The sequence below is a fragment of the Vespa mandarinia genome, chromosome 4 (genome assembly GCF_050613455.1).
Source record: "Vespa mandarinia isolate Hongniang chromosome 4, ASM5061345v1, whole genome shotgun sequence".
Classification (NCBI taxonomy): Eukaryota; Metazoa; Arthropoda; class Insecta; order Hymenoptera; family Vespidae; genus Vespa; species Vespa mandarinia.
This window is the reverse complement of record NC_140813.1, coordinates 832,603-850,000: the sequence shown is the minus strand read 5'-3', so window position 1 is coordinate 850,000 and position 17,398 is coordinate 832,603. Positions and strand designations below refer to the sequence as shown.

The window sequence follows — 17,398 nt, the reverse complement described above, 5'->3', positions numbered from 1 at the left end:
AATCGATTATATGTCGAGTTCGTCCTCAACTTGGGTACTCATGGTTAACCGTAGAAGGATGAAAAGGGATGCATACAAACTAGAGTAAACGGGGCTAAGGTAAAGTGAAGGAATAGTCCTAATGCGGGACCTACCTCTTTATTTCTCTCTCTCTCTCTCTCTCTCTCTCTCTCTTTCTCTCTTTCTCTCTTTCTTTCTCAATATCTCTGTCTCTCTTCACCTTTCCTATTCAATTTGACGATGTATGGTCCTGGTAGATTCGATCTAATTTAGAAAGAGAATGAAAGAACAAAAAGAAACGAAAAAAAAAAAGATGAAAGTAATCGAGTACCACTGAAACTCTATTAATTTTCTTTTTTTTTTCTTTTTGTTTCTTCTTTTCTTTTTTCATAAGACACGTGTAAACAAAGAGGAGAAAGGAAGCAAGAGAGAGAGAGAGAGAGAGAGAGAGAACTTCTAATTGCAGGGATAAAATTATTCAACGTCAAGTAAGTAATATTCATCGAAATTATCGATTGGCTAATCAAAAGTTTAACGCGGAAACGATTCATTCTTTGCTTACGATTGATTAACGACCAAGGAAAATGAAAAAAAAAAGAAAAAAAACAGGAAAAAAAAGAAGAAATAGAAAAGAAAGAAAGAGAGATAGAAAAGGGGTAATCGCTAATAAGTCTCCATTTCCTTTTCTATTGATTTATCAATCCGTCTTCGGATTAATCCGACTTTAAGTCTCTTTCCCTTTCTCTCTCTCCTCTCTCTCTCTCTCTCTCTCTCTCTCCTTCTCTAATCTTATCTTCGTTTCCAAATCGAAGAACGACTGATAATTCTGACGTCGTACGAATCGACTCGAGGAGAGTCGTTAAAAAAATTTTGCTGGCTCGAAGAAAAATACTTTCGTTCGTTGTTAAAAAAAAATTAAAAGAAAAAAAGAAAAAGAAAAAAAAAAAATAAAAAAAAAATTAAAAAAGAGAAAGAGAGAGAGAGAGAGAGAGAGAGAGAAAGAGAAAAGGAAAAAAAGAAAAAAGGAGACAAATGAAATAGAAAAAAAAAAAAAAAAGAAAAAAGATAATATCTCGTATAATTATACGACGAGTTTTCTCTTGTGAATTCGATCGAAAATAATTTTCGATAATTTACTGAGACCCCGTAGCAACGTTATTTTCTAGGATTCTTCAAAAAGCAAAATGAGTTACGCGATTCATCTACAAATCTCTATTCCGATGTTCCCGCTTCGCCACCATCCCTCTCCTCCTCGTCCTATGTCCCTCCACCTTCGTCCCCACACTTCAGTTTTTTCTTCCTTCACCACTTTCCTTCCTTTCAAGATTTAAATCTCGAATCAATTGACTCGAGATCACTTTGGCGTCGATAAAAGCTCTCTCTCTCTCTCTCCCCCTCTCTCCCATTTTTTCCTTCCTTCTCTCTTCCCATTCCCTCTGATTCCAATTCGAGCTATCCTGCAAACAGATACCATCGCTGGATAATACCAAGGTTTTCTTGTCTCCAGTGGCAACTTTCGGTCAGAATCTCTTTACGTTACGTCCAATGTATTCCGCCGATGGTTGGTGCTTAATTAAAGTTTCAAATCTTCGATTAAGGAAAACTAAAGAAAAAAAAAAAAAAGAAAGAAAAAAAATTATAAGAAATAATGTTCCTTCCTTCTTTCTTTCTTTCTTTCTTTCTTTCTTTCTTTCTTTCTTTCTTTTTCCCCACAGTTTATACATTAGAATTCTCCTTCGATTAATTCGACGAAACTGACGTTTCAAATCGTCACGATCCATTCTTCCCAGACTGAAGGATCTCCTTGCCTTCTTGCTCCCATTGTTTCTCATTATTTTTTGCATCAGCCAACGGTAAACGCGTTATGAAAAGAAGAAGACAGGAAAGTAGGACGTCGCTTGTGTATTGTGCTTTGACGTGGAAAAAAAAAGAGTAAAAAGAAAAAGAAGAAAAATATAAAGAAAAATGGTGAAGAAGAAGAAGTAGAAGAAGAAGAAGAAGAAGTAATAGTAGTAGTAGTAGTAGTAGTAGTAGTAGTAGTAGTAGTGGTGGTAGTAGTAACAGCAACAGCAGAAGAAGAAGAAGAAGAAAAAGAAGAAAAAAAAGACGAAGAAAATTTCTTTTCTTTTTGCCGTATAGAGAAGGCCGTGGAAAAGTATGGAAACCGTTGAAAATCGTGGCACGATAAGAAATAAGAAAACAACACTTTCGATTCCTGCCTCGAGATTTGTTTGAGCTAGAATTCAGCTCGAAATCCATATCCCCTTTCTCTCTCTCTCTCTCTCTCTCTCTCTCTCTCTCTCTCTCTCTTTCTATCTTTATCTCTATCTCTCTCGGCCTATTTCCAAGCCTAATTGTAATCGGTAAAGGTACGTTGGAGCAAGAAAGATAGCTGGCAAGAGAACTAGACAGATAGATAGATAGATAGATAGATAGAGATAGAGATAGAGAGATAGAGATTGAGAGAGGGATAAAGAAAGGGACAGACAAAGAGAGAGAGATAGAGATAGAGAGATAGAGAGAGAGAGAGAGAGATATAACATTTGTACAACTAAAACGAACGTAGATCGCTATCAAGCCCGTTCATGGCTATATCTAAAGGACGATTCACCCGGAATTAATTAAGGTTGTTCAGGAAACGTCGATTACTATCGTCCAGAAATCGTCCGATAAGGAATATCCTTGGCTCGGCGAGCAGTACCTACCTACCAACCAACCTACCTACCTACCTACCTACCTACCTATCTACCAACCATTTCGGCAACCAACAGGAACGTCCTCGAATTTATTCGATCGCTTCTTGTTATCGGGTCAGACTCGTAAATCCGGAGAAACTCAAAATCCTACTGCTCTTCTCCTTCGAAAGGAAGATGAACGCGTTACCACGTTTCCATTCGAGTATTCTACAAGTCTAGCCGCGTAGGATTCTAAAAAAGGATGGTCCTACTAGATACCTATCTACTTTACTCTCTGTTTTACCTATTTTGCTATCCGGTACACGAAAAGAACTACCAAAAGAAATCGCAATGAGGTTAGCAAAAAGTCGCGGTTTTCAATCCGTGACGACAAAACTTTATGCATGCATGTATGTATGTATATATATATATGCATGTATGCGTGTATGTATGTATATGTCTACATATGTACGTACCTATGTATCTGCTTCAAAGAAAATGTGTTTGGTGTCCTTCTCTCTCTCTCTCTCTCTCTCACTCTGTGTGTGTGTGTGTGTGTGTGAGATAGAGAGAAAGAGAGAAAATAGAGACGAAAGAGAAGCAAACAGTAACGGGAAGGATCGATGTAACAGATGAAGCAAACGATAAGAGAGAGAAAGAGAGAGTGCTAAAACGTAGAGCATAGAAACGCGTAGAGGGTAACAAGAGAGAGAGAGAGAGAAAGAAAGAGAGAAAGAGAGAGAGAGAGAGAGACAGTTTTACAAGACCACGATGAAAAGCCGCAACTTGAATGGTTCACGCTTTACTCTGATTGCCGTGTAGAAGTCTCGACCACTGGACTGTTTCTATCGTTTGTTCATCCTGGTTTTTTTTCTTTCTTTCTTTCTTTCTTTCTTTCTTTCTTTCTTTTTTTTTCATTCTTTCTCTTTATTCTTTTTATACCTTCAACTTAACCATGTTTTTAAGTAACAAGGATGACCAATGTTATCCGTTTAAATTATTCTTCCGGTTTTTCTTTCTTTTCATTTCTTTTTTTTCTTTCTTTTTTTTTTTTTTTTTTTTTTTTATTATTCTACTTTCACTTGAATTTCTCGAATTTCTTTTATCAAGGAGAAGGATCTACATTTGTTTGACATGGAATTTACGGAAAGAAAAAAATCTGATGTTTCTTTTTGTGATGTAAGTAGTTATATAGGGAAGAGTTGCATATAAAAATGGAGGAATATCGAAAGAACGAGAAATATAAAAATAAAATATATTCGAAGTGATAAAATTTTAGTGAATTCTTTTCTATATACATGCATACCTACATACATAGTATATATGTACGTACATACATACATAGATACATACATACATGTATCCAGATACGTAAGAGAAGTTAAACTCCGTATAGTAGACGATAACCGGGAAGTACACTCGGAGGAACATAAGGAGCTTTCTAAATAAGGAAACAACGCTTAGAGAGGAGAGCTGGTGCTACGGACTAACGTCGAAGTGATAAACACGTTGTACGAGTAGAACGTGTACGTCAAAGTGGATGAATGCGGTTTGGGGTGGAGAAGATCGTGGGTGGTTAAGCGGAGATATAACGGAGGTAGTATATAGAAGTAGAAGGAATATGTTGGAACGTTGAGAAAAGAATGGCGAAGGTGGATGATAAAGAAGGGGAGAACTGGTTCGGGCATATACGCCCCATTTTGCCATGGGGCTAACTTCATTTAAAAACACAAAGTATTTCCTTCGCTCGAGAAATAGGTGAGAATGCGTTCATCGCCCTCAACTCTTGCCGCCCCCGCTTCCTTTACTCTTATATATATATATATATATATATATATACTCCTACCTACCCCCCTCTACCACTCTATCACCATCGAGAAAACTCTCGTCCGCTTCCATCAACGACTTCTTTCTTTTCTTTTTCATCTTTTTTTTTTAAGCTTCTTCGGCTTCTTCTCTATACTTGCAACGAAAGACTCTCTTCTCTCTCTCTCTCTCTCTCTCTCTCTCTCTTTATTTTTTTTTATTTTTTTATTATTATTTTTCTTCTGTTCGTTTGTTTTCTTTTTTCTTTCTTTTTGGATCATAAAAAAGAATTACAACGAAAAATTAGATATATGAAGCTCGACGATAATAATAATACTAATAATAATAATAATAATAATAACGATGATGATGATAATGATGATGATGGCGATGATAATAATAATACGTGTTCGCTAATTGAAGTTAACTCGAGCGTCGAGAAGACAGAGTTACAACCTTGGTCGCCGTAACGGCACACTACGTAAACTTTAAACAGACCGAAAGCACAGTTTAGCAAATAATGCATTCCGAACGCTTGAGTGTACTCGCGAGGTATTCAAGAAGACTCGCGAACGTGTATCCAATTAGGATGAATGAAATACTTGAGGCGATGACGTCTACGTAGCTACGATCTATAGATATATAGGTATACCCCTTACTACGTATTACATAGATATACATACATACACGTGCCTACATCGTACCTTGGAACCAATTCGCGTGTACATGCTATATAATCTCTTATCCTCTTACCATCACATTCCCTTCTCCCTCTCCGTTTTCTTCCTTTCTCATTCTCGTTTTCTCTCTCCCTCTCTATATCTATCTATTTATCTATCTATCTATCTATCTATCTATCTATCTATCTATCTATCTATCTTATAATTCAATATAAAAATTCTCAGAAATTAATTCCATTATTTTCCGAAAGTTCTAACTCCGTCGAAAGTTGTAATAATTCTTGAGACAAGAGAATGAATGGCAAATTTGCGATAAACAAATATTGATTCCTCTAGAAAGGGGGATTCTCATATAGGTAACGAACGTTAGATCGAGTTAGCCATCGTTCGCATATTTCGATCGTTTGAAAATGGAAGAACGTGAGGTTTGGATAAGTGAAAAAGATCAACGAAAAGTGTGAGCGAGAAAGAAAATGTCAGAGAGAAAGAGAGACAGAGTGAGTACTCTCTAATCAATGATTACCTAGATTCCCGCGAGCTCTCTTTCTTTCTTTCTTTCTTTCTTTCTTTCTTTCTTTCGGATAGCTTCGAGTCTTTTATCCCCTTTACGTTTTCGAAATGATTCCCCGACGTGCCGGTTGCCCCGACTGAGGGGTTCGAAAGAGATAAAGTACGAAATGACTCTTCCGTAACGAACCGTTAAACGGCTTTCTGGGGCCGATAAGTGACTTCTCCGATCGGCCACCTCTCTTCCGCTTCATCACTGCCATTATCTCTCCAATTCCGTGCGAAAGCAGTTCGCATAGCTATTTGATTATCAAAGGTTATCAAGATGCTGGCACGTTTAAACGATTGAAGAAAAAAAAAAAAATGAGGAGAAAAAAAGCGATCGAACAGCTGGCTTATATATAAGACGCGATACCTTTTATTCTTACGTGACTAAATTTCGATTGTTCGAGAACAAAAAAAAAAAGAAAAGAAAAAAGAAAAGAAGAAAGAGAAAAAAGGAAATAGCAAGAAAAGAATTTATTTTTCATGATCATCTAAGAATCATCTAAGATCTAATAAAATAAACTAGGAATATTTTCCAATATCTAAATATCTTAATGATAATATATGAAGTGAGGATAAATAATAGATTCGGTGAGATATATTCAACTGCATAATAGTGTCTCCTTGTTTTGCGTTTATAATAAGTATAGAAAAAGCGTCTATCCTTTAAGAGATACTTGAGAACGACAGTTCGCGTAGATCAATGAGAAAGAGCGAGTGAGAACTTGTCTGGTCTCGTGAGAATCGTCGAAATATTAATGACAACAAAGAGAGAGAGAGAGAGAGCATTAAGAGCGACGAAACAACGTATCCAAGTTTCTCGAGTAAATTCGTAGCTTCGAAGATTCCTTGCTCTTCGTGTAGTTTCTCTCACTTGGCTAGACAGTCAGAAAGAAAGCCAGAGAGAGAGAGAGAGAGAAAGAGAGAACTAAACGAGCCATTCTTAGCCACAATACTAAACTTATGCCAAGCTAACGTTCTCCCACCCAACTGGTAGTTATCGCGTGAACTGTTTCACGTGGATAGGATGTATTACGGTAACGACTTATTTAATGTCTTCTTGCGAGCCAGTATAAAGTACCATTTTCACGGAAGCCAATAAAGTTTATGCGTTCCGTAGAAAGTTGATAGACTATACTAGGCCATCCTATATATAGCCGACTAACGATAATATCGATTTGTTTTCTTCCTTAGGATCTAATAGCTTTCATTAGAATCCAAAGAGTTCGTGTCTAATCATCTCTAACCTCGAGTTGAATCGTATCGATCCAATCGGTAGTAAATAGAATAAAGACGGCGGTGTTTATTACAATATACCGTCTCGTTATTTCCCTATTAACTCGACGCTAACTAAACATCCCATCGTTGTAACGATCCTAAGTATAAACATTTTTATTAATCGGTCGTTTTTAAATTGAGAATCCTCTTTATCCTTTAATCCGGAACTTTTTAACTCAGAATTATCATCAAAAGAATAAAAATCAAGCCTGCAATTGGATTTGTAATTTCAATGAATAAAACCGTTCGCTGCAAATGATACGATATAAATGAGCGTAGAGAGAGAGAGAGAGAGAGAGAGAGAGAGAGAGAGAGAGAGAAAGGTTGAGGGTCTAAGTAACGCAAAGGTATACTCGAAAGCTGGTGTTATTGTTGGTGTTAGTGGCCGAGGGTGATGGTGATGGTGGTGGTAGTAGTGGCGGTGGTAGTGGTGGTGGTAGTGGTGGTTGTGGTGGCTGTGCTTCGGGTTTTAAAGGGCTGGGGAAGGATACGATATTTCAGAGTGGCGACAAGGAGCGAGTCTGCTTGCCACTAGCAAATTAATTAAATTCCTACAGGCTGCCGAGAAAGGGTCGAGGAGAGCCCCGGCGTTGACTCGACGCAGGCGTCGGCGGCCAAGAGTCCCTGTGTTCAGCTCGTGGGAATATTGTAATTAAGATATGCACTTCGGCCCTTCCACCATTTTCCTTGCTCGCTTACGCGCGCGAGCGCGAACCCTCTCGCATGTTGCCCTCTATGATTTACGCTTCGAAGGATACAATATTGTCTGTTTTGACCGCATCTAAATTGCATTCTATTATGCCGCCTAGATTGTTGGGATATAATGCCACTGGCTATTCCAGTCCCCTTTATCTATTTCTATTTCTATCTCTCTCTCTCTTTCTCTCTCTCTTTCTATCTATCTATCTATTTATCTATTTCTCTCTAACTGTTTGTATTCTAGTTCGTCAAATTTTGAAAATCACTCGGACGAAAATCAGAGATTTAATAAATCATTTAAATTATCCTTTTAAAATAGATATCTTGAGTTTCTGTGTCATACCAACGTGCAATTTTCAAGAATCGATTCGAAATGAAATAATCGTATAAATACGTTTGAGTTTTCAAAGATTTATTATCGTAATTGTATTATTGTAAGTTCGATTAAAACCATAACGTCGAAATGTCTGATCTTTCCAAATCAATTACTATCTATGTGTATCGAAACAAATGATATTTAATGAAGATAACTGATATCGATTTAACGATTAAAGTAACAACGATATTCGATTAGATTTTTCTTCTAATATATAATATATATATATATATATATATATATATATATATATAAAATCGTCGATATGTTGAACGAGCTCAAAAGATTTCGACAAAATCCTTCAATATTACTTACATAGATATATACAAACACGCGTAGGTATGCGTTACAAAACAGCGTGACATCGGTCTCATCAGAATGCTTGCTTACGCGTGACACATAAAGACCGAGAAGAGCGAGTAAGAATGGTAGAAAGAGAATGAAAGAGAAAGAGAGACAGAGAGAAAAATAGAGAGAGAGAAAGAGAGGAGTCGAAGATGCTGGGTGAAGAAGAACGGTATAGAATAGAATGAAACAAAACTGTCTCATTCGAGACGCGCCTTTGTCTGAACGGCTGACAGGGTTCCACATCACCTCCTTGCTTTCTCTCTTTCTTTTACACATACATACATACACACACACACACACACACATACTCTTCTTCGTCTTACTCTTTTTATTCGACGCCCCATCTCTCACTTACTTTCCCTTATTCCGTTCGTCTCATTGCTGGTCTCGCTGAAACGGCCTCACGACGAATCAAGAAAGATAAATCTTTCTCTTTCTCTTGCTCTCTCAAAGTCCAAAGGAAAAAGAGAATAAGAAAGAGAGAGAGAAAGAGAGAGAGAGGGAGAGAGAAAGAGAGAGAAAGAAAAAAAAATCTCGACAAAGGTGCTGAATAGAAGGTGCAGGAAGGTTGAAGAACAGGAACGGTCCCTGGAAGAAGGAAGCCGATTCATGCTGAACCGGTTTCCCAGGAAAGGAAAGTACACATTCGTTTGGCCCGTGCAAGCACCCGACTTTCTCTCTTCGAAGGGACGAAAAGCTACTCGTAAATACCGCGTTAACGGACAATCATCGGTCAAGCACCATCCTCTTCGAGAATTCTACCAGAAAGAAAAGAAGGAAGAAAGAGAGTGAGAGAGAGAGAGACGATACTCTTTCCGTATATAACCTTCAACAAAGGACGACCCTCGATTTAAAAGAGAAACGACATTGCGAAATAATCGTACCTCGCACTGGCAATGCCTCTGGTACTTACGTAGCCTTATATCGACCTTGTGAACACCGGATGTACCTTTGGAGATAGCTAAAGAGAGAGAAAGAAATAAGAAAAGAAAGAAAACTTGACGACGATCTTTTCTTCCTTACATAGGTACTTGTACTTACTTACGTAGCCACGAGATGTTTCGTACGATAGAAGATGGGTCCTTCCTGACGATTCGATTAAACTCAAAAATACGACGAAAATCTTTCAATCAAAAATATATACATATGTGCATATATACATATATATATATATAATTTTTTTTTAAGAAGAATATTACAGCGAAGAATTTTTTTCAGACAAGAAAAATACAATCGTAATTTAAAAGTTAAAATAATATTAGGAAATTTTTTTTGTATTCTGTAATATAATATGAACTGATGAAAAGAAAAAAAGTAAAAAAAAAGAAGAGATAGATGAAGATAATTTATTGCGAAAATTTACATAGGTAACTAATAAAAGTCGTTGAAACAAATACACCATAAACCTAGACAATACAACATATTCTATATTATATATATATATATTGGAAAATATGTAGGAAAATAGATAATATAGAATAATAGGAGCGCATACCTGAAGTATAGGAGAGCGCAATTGTAAAGCAAAATAGTTAAATACGAAAGTCCCATTTATATGAACGTAAATATCGATTTCTACCTTTGATAGATTTACCAATGCGGTAGTAAATGTATTTGGATTAAATACAACAACGAGGCCACATTGCCCATATAGAAATATACATATCAATATATATATATATATATCAATATATCTATATCTATATATCCATATCTATCTCTCTCCCCTTCTCTCGCTCTCTCCCTCTCGCGCGCGCGGGCGCGTGCATAAACTGTTCCAAATAAGCCTCTCACGAAGATTTCAGCGAATTCATTTCGCGTCTAGGGTTTTATGGAGATCGATGCTTCGGAAATAAAAGCTTCACCATAACAGGACTACTATACCCAGTCATCCTCTTCTCTCTCTCTTTCTCTCTCTCTCTCTCCCCCCTCTTCTCTTTTTCTCTTTTACTCTGCGATGTGCATTCACGGCCAAATTGGAATGGAGTGCTATAGGATTTACCTATTCCATTATGTACATCTCTTTCTCTCTTCCTCTCTTATTTATTTCGGACCAATTTCACAGGCTATAATGCACGATCAAAGTTGTCGATGAATATAAATGCCATGGGACGAAAGTGACCGGCTTTATATCGACTTGGAGTATCATCGATCTTTTTTTCTCTCCCTTTCCTCCCCCTCCCTCATCACCCTCAACCCTTCTTTTCTAACTCTTCTTCCTCTTCATTCTTTTCTCTCTCTCTCTCTCTCTCTCTCTCTCCCTTTCTATATTCATCTCATTTTAGCACTCGTATAGAGATCAAGGTGCAGCGACGCGACGACCGACGCAAGGACGACATCTCGAATTCCGTAGGTCGAGCACGATGTCGAATAGAAAAGGGATAAGACGATTCAGGGATATTACTGCCTGTCATAAAAGACTTCAGGGCTGACGTGACGTGCTTATCGATACGTTAACACAATGACTTTGTTTAAACAAATTTCTATATCTTCTGTTATCCGTATGAAATATATTGAAAAACATTTGATTTATTTTATTACGATATGAAGACATTTATTTGTAAATTGAATCGATATATATATATAGAGAATATTTCGTTCTAACAACAATTCGCTTATTTCGCATTGCGTTCATTCATAAAAAGTATGTGCAATTTTATTTGTTAATCTATATTTTAATTGTAACGACGCTTATTTATAAATCTATCCGATAAAGAATATATTTCTTGTAATCGCAATAATTGTAACATTATACGTAAGTATTTCATTCATTCGTAACAAATACGTACAATTTCATTATAGTCAATATTGATTCGTAAATAATTGCAGTTTTATTCCACTTAGCTTCTTAATTATAATGACACTTATTTACGAATCAATTCAATATTTTTGTTTTTATTCAATATTTTTTGTTTTGTTATTCAATTATTTTGTTTCGTTTCAATGTTTTGTTTTCATTATCATTATTTGTTTTCGTTTTTTGAAAAAAACCTAAGTTGCTCTATATATATATATATATTATATATATTATAGATTTGCCCTGAGAATTTTCGCGTAATTTCCTATCCGAAGGATTTGGCCACGATCGAAAATCTCGAATTTCCTCTTACTAGACATCGTCAGACGATTCTCGCGAACATGAAAAGACGAAGAAAAAAGAAGAAGAAGAAAAAGAAGAGGAAGAAGGAAGATCGAAGGAAAAGTCGAACGCGAGAAGTTCGTTCTTCCTCGTAAATCGACTTGCCGTTGTAAAATCCTATTTCAGGACTACTAGCGCGTGTTTCCATCTCGTTTCTTCCCTCGTTGACCCCTTCCTACTGCTACATAAGCAGTTCTGCATAGATCTGAACTACCAATAAGAGAATCCTTTGACATTTGTCAAACGTTTCAACCAATCAAACGTAAGAAATATAGATCTTGAATGAGGACATAATAATGCTTACGTAGAACGTAAATATCGAAACAAAAAAAGAAAAGCTTTTTTTGAGAATCCGATGTGTATATGTGAGTGCATACGCGAATGTGTGTATATGCGCGTGTAACATAACTTTAACATCGTTAAAATGTTTACAGAACGTTCTCTAAACGTTTTATACGAATCTCTGTCTCTCTCTCTCTCTCTCTTTTTTTTGCTCTATCTTTATCTTTCTCAAAACGATAGCAAAACTTACGAGATGTCTGTTTTTCAAGGTTTATTCGCTCGAAGTTTGCACTCACGATCGAACAAAGAGCAAGAGAGCTTTCGGCGTTGCCCGTGAAGCCCATGATAGTGTAGTAGTACTACTATGAAACCGATTCCAGATTGCTTTGAAAGGTGAAGGTTGGCCTCCCTCTCCCCTTCTTCTCTTCCTTCTCCTCAACAAAAGGGTTCTCTTCCATACTTCCGACAAATGCAAACACAGTTTCGTTTCGTCTCGTTCCGTTTAATAGAGTCCCGTCCCGGTATTATTCTTCGTCATCGTGAAAAATTTGATTTCGTCAAATAAACGAATAACGTGTATGTATCGCTGATCTCTCAATCTATCACGTTTTTATGGATGTGTATGTTCGTGCATTTGCGTCGCGTATATACGTAATAATAATCCTACGTTGTTAATTGAAAAGAACAAAGTTTTGAGTATCTCCAAAATTCTCTGTTTACATACGTATAATTATGCACTTATTCACTCCTAAAAATGAAAATATTTTAATTATATTCACTTCGTTCAAATATGTATATAAATATATATACATACACATACGTATAAAAAATTTCATACGATCGTCTCAAAGAAAAAAAATGTATAACTAATGACATTATAATAATTATTTATGGAAACGTCTTTACGAATAATGTTCTTTTTTTTTCTTCTTCTTCTTCTTCTTCTTCTTCTTCTTCTTTTTTAATAATAGGTATATAGAAGAAACGTACGCTTATTTTAGCTTCGAAGAATAAAAAGAACATTTCGTTTCGAATGTAGGCCGTAGCGTTGACGCGTCTACGAGACTTGCAGCTTACAAGAGAATTGCTCCTAGAAAAGCTCGTTTCTAGTACGCGCGATACATTCTTGATCACAATGCCGTAACTTTCTGTCTCGGACGAAAAGTGAGAAGAGATGGTAGACACTGATCTCGTTTACATCGTTTTCCTCTTCGGAAGACCGTGAAACACCATTTTCATTCTACGATGTGCAAAATCGTGTTAAACTCTTTTATTCGTTAACACGATACCAATCGCTATTTTATACATATATATATATATATATATATATATATAAAAATTGTTAAATAGTCAATTCATTTTTAATGCATCTTAAAAAATTTGTCTTCTTTTCTTTCCCTCCAAAAAAATTTCTATACGATAGTAAAAAGCTTTAATAATCATAATTATGATAATAATCGAACTACGAGTTAATTCCAACGAAATCGATCGAATTCGTCGATAAAATTGAACGAATGTTTTTATCGTAAAAAAAAAAAAAAATCCCTATACGATATACTTTCTTTTCTTTATTCATTTCAACAAATTATCAGACAAAAAGAAAGTATATATTATTTTCTAAATTATTGAGGACCAAGAAAAAAAGAACCGACCGAAAAAGGACAAAAAAAGAATTGAAAATTGTCTCGAGTTGTCATAAGTTATATCGAAAGAAATATTTAAAGTTGCTGATCCTCGACAAAGAGTCGAAAGTCGCTGACGATTAATCGACGAATCCTGACGCGATTCGACGAAAATCGTCGCTCTGTGAAAATGAACGAAGACGATTCAAAGACGAGATGGATGGGGATGGGAAAAAGGAAGAGAAGGAGGAATAGGAGGAGGAGAAGGAAGTGGAAAAGGAGGAGGAGAAGGAAGAGGAAAAGGAGGAGGAGAAAGGGTGGAGTAGAAGGAAGAGGCCCTATGGGAAGGAGAGAAGGCTTGGAATATCGGTTGGTGGAGGGCAAAGCGAGGCTGAATATTCCAATGTACGTGCCGATCAATAAATAGACGCAATTCCTACAAAGGTATCCTGCGGGACCTCCCGCTTATCCATTACCAGCTACTATTCAGGAGCGCGAGCAGAACTCGACGAATGATGACCCATATATATAATTCTCTTGATATGTAAATAACGAGAGATATGAAATATCGATTAGATGGGATTTAGATGAGACTCTCTGCCTATACCACTATATACATATACGAATATATATTATTATTATTATTATTATTATTATTATTATTATATATACATATAATATATAGATATAAATGTACAATACACATAACAACGTATAACTTCGTCGTTTTGATTCGTTTTAAAATTTTATCGAAAAGCGGAAAATCCATGTGTATATATATGTATATATATATATATATATATATATATATATATATAAAATACCTAATAAAAATAAAAAAAATATATTACAATCAACTAACTGACTAATCGTCAAATTAAATGATATTTTCTATGGGTGACAATTATTCCGATTGATTTTCAAATTACACGATTTCAACTCTGTATAATGTCTGTCAATTAAATAGAAACCGTACATACGTATGGTACGTGTATACGCATTTACAACAACTCGTACGTTAAAGTGAGTATCGCACATATCGCTTTACATTGCTCCGTCCTATTTCCCCTTTCATCCATCCGCGCCCCTTACCTCGCTTCCGCATGATCTTGCAGGATATTCACACCCCGAACTTTAGAAATTAGGCAGATAATGAAAGCGATCCCTCGATTGGCTCTATAGGAATAGTAATGGGCCTCTGAATTCTCATCGATACGATTGTCGAAGATACGATTTACTCTCACCCTATATACTACGCCATATCATCGGTACTACGTTCTTTCACAAAAGAGCTTACTACTTCTCCGTTCGAAAAGGAAAATCGTTCTCTCTCTTTCTCTCTCTCTCTCTCTCTCTCTTTCTTTCTTTCTTTCTCTCTCGATAGCTCCGTGAAGAAATTCGTCGTGATAGCGGACCGATAAAAAGCAAGACATCTGGTCAGTCTACCCTCTCTCTTTCTCTGACTCACTCAGTCTCCCCCACTCGAGTATAGTGCCACTACTGCGGTAGTAGTGTTTAGAAAAAGTCAAGAAGAGAAAGAGCGAGAGAGAGAGAGAGAGAGAGAAAACAAGAGGATAAACGTAGCCCCGAGAAAGGGCTCCACGAGAGAGTAACGAAAGATGGATGAAGAAAGGAAAAAAGCGTCGCTTGAAGTTACTGGCAGAAAAGAGGAGAAGGAGGAGAAGAAGAAGAAGAAGAAGAAGAAGAAGGAGGAGGGTAGAAAGACGGAGGGAGGTGAGAGGAGGAGCCGAGGCTACGATGTTAGTTCAGCCACAGCATCTATTCGTGAAAAGGTGAGTATCTTGATTTGAGTGAACGTTTCAGAACTGAACGCTCGAAAAACTCGTAAAAAAGCTGGAAGAAGGCCAGGAAATCCTCTGGTCGAGCCATTAACGGCGACTTCCCCTAAGCCTTTCAATCCTTCTCCTCCACCTCCCTCTCTCATCTATTCACCCTCACTCTCCTCCTTCTTCCTCCTCCTCCTCCTTTTCCTCGACCACCATTGCCGACGCCTTCTTCGACTACTACCCTCCCCCACCCCCAAACCCAACCTACCCTCCTCCTCTTCCTCCTCCTACTCTTACTCCACCTACACCTCGAATCGACACCACTTTAACCGACCAAGTTTTTTCTCTTCTCATAGAAGATTCGAACAGGAGAAAAAGTTAAGTCGATCGATCGGAGCCGATTTTTTAATCAGGTTTGGACAAGCCGTGCCGCGGCCATGATTGAATACGTCTTAAAGTTATCGGAGAATTCGATATGATATCGATCGTGAACACATAACCATAAGTAAAAAAATCTATAATAAAGCCATTAAGATATTTCTATTATTGATTATATTAAAAGCATTTTGTTGAAAAATAATCCCTCGTCCTTTTTTCTTTTCTTTTTTTTTTTTTGTTTTTTTTTCGTAATTTCGATCGTCCGCTTCGATCCCTTCGAGTAATTTTTATAGGTTAGACAGACAGAGAGAGAGAGAGGGAGAGAGAGAGAGAGAGAGGGAAAAAGCCAGTGGCGAATTCACGCACTAGGCGGTGGGAGGCGCACTTGGCTCGCCTCGGGGCCCCGTGAGACATGGGGGCGCACTCCTCCCCCCCCCCCAACTCCCCATCCCCAAACGACGATATAAATTTTATATTACACGTATAATAAATTCAATTTAATATCTGCTGGTCCGTTATATAATTTTAATTTCTATATTTGTGCGACTACGTATAATTGAATTTGTACAGTGGATTTCTCGCTTCATCGTTTTCATGAATAGTCCAAGCGAGAAAATATACATCCTGCGGAATTGATTTATTTTAATGGGGACCGCGGCCCCTCTCCCCCGCACCGCTTGCCATCCTAAAATTTGTAACCTATCGGACCCCCTTGAAAGCGAAATTCGCCATTGGTTAAAACTTATTCGTTCTATATGCTAATAGTTATATGTTAATTCGATCGATACGTAGTAATTACGACTTTGTTATTATAAATTTAATTGTAGTTTATAGCACGTTTGCTTTTTACAACTATTTCAATTTATTTCGAATTGAAAACCTCGCGAAATATTTTATAAAATGTTAATTCGATTAAAGAAAAAAAAAAAATATCGTTTATCGTAATTAATGTATTAGTCCTTATCGTGCATTAATTTTTATTGTCTAAGCAAATATTCTATTAATTTTTTGATAAATACCTCATACCAATCCGGATCTTGGCGATACGATTTACATGGAATTATCATGAAAATCTTGTGATGCATCTCAAAATTTATTGTCAATCCGGAAGATCCACAGAATGGTTGATTTTCTGAAAAATTCATTATGCAATTATGTAATACATGAAATAATCGATATTTCTTAATATATGACTGATTTGTTTCATAAGATGAATGCAAATAATAATGGTATTGACGCAATGACAAAAAATCAACAACGATGAGCTTTTTTTAGCGAAATTGTAAAATAGTAAAAAAAAAAAAAAAACGATAAAAATATATATTTGAAATATAAATTCTAATTATTTACCAATTAGTACGAATTTTCAATGAATATTCGATAATTATCGATGATCATGTTCAAAATCTATAATAATCACTTTTAATAGACTAATATATATAAGAAAATCACAAAATAATGAAATTTTAAAAGAAAACACTTTCCCGAGATCACTTATTTCGTATTCGGCCGTTACGAATAATCGAAATCAAAACGGAAATAATTTGTCAAGAAATTACAATTACCATCTTCCAATCAGAAAAGGCAAATTTTATAAGCGCGACAACGATTGGTCGATCTAAAGTGACGTGATACGTCGACCAATCAGCGCTTACTCAAATCGGAAGTATCATCTTGGCGCGAATCTTTAATTCAAAATCGATTTATATATTCGATAATTATTGAATTAATGTAACAATTAAATTTATTGTCTTTGTGAATATCTCAAGAAGCATG

General features: G+C 36.4%; 1 long non-coding RNA gene across 1 annotated transcript in view; it reads left to right on the top strand.

The window, feature by feature from the left end:
* The window catches only part of LOC118447152 (uncharacterized), a 14,137-nt gene extending 3,194 nt beyond the window's left edge, over nucleotides 1-10,943 (top strand). Inside the window, exons 2-3 of the long non-coding RNA XR_014982058.1 lie at nucleotides 1-99; nucleotides 10,700-10,943. The exon at nucleotides 1-99 is cut by the window's left edge and continues 108 nt beyond it. This is a non-coding gene — a long non-coding RNA (uncharacterized LOC118447152). The remainder of the gene's footprint in view (nucleotides 100-10,699) is intronic.
* The last annotated feature ends 6,455 nt before the right edge of the window (nucleotides 10,944-17,398 follow it).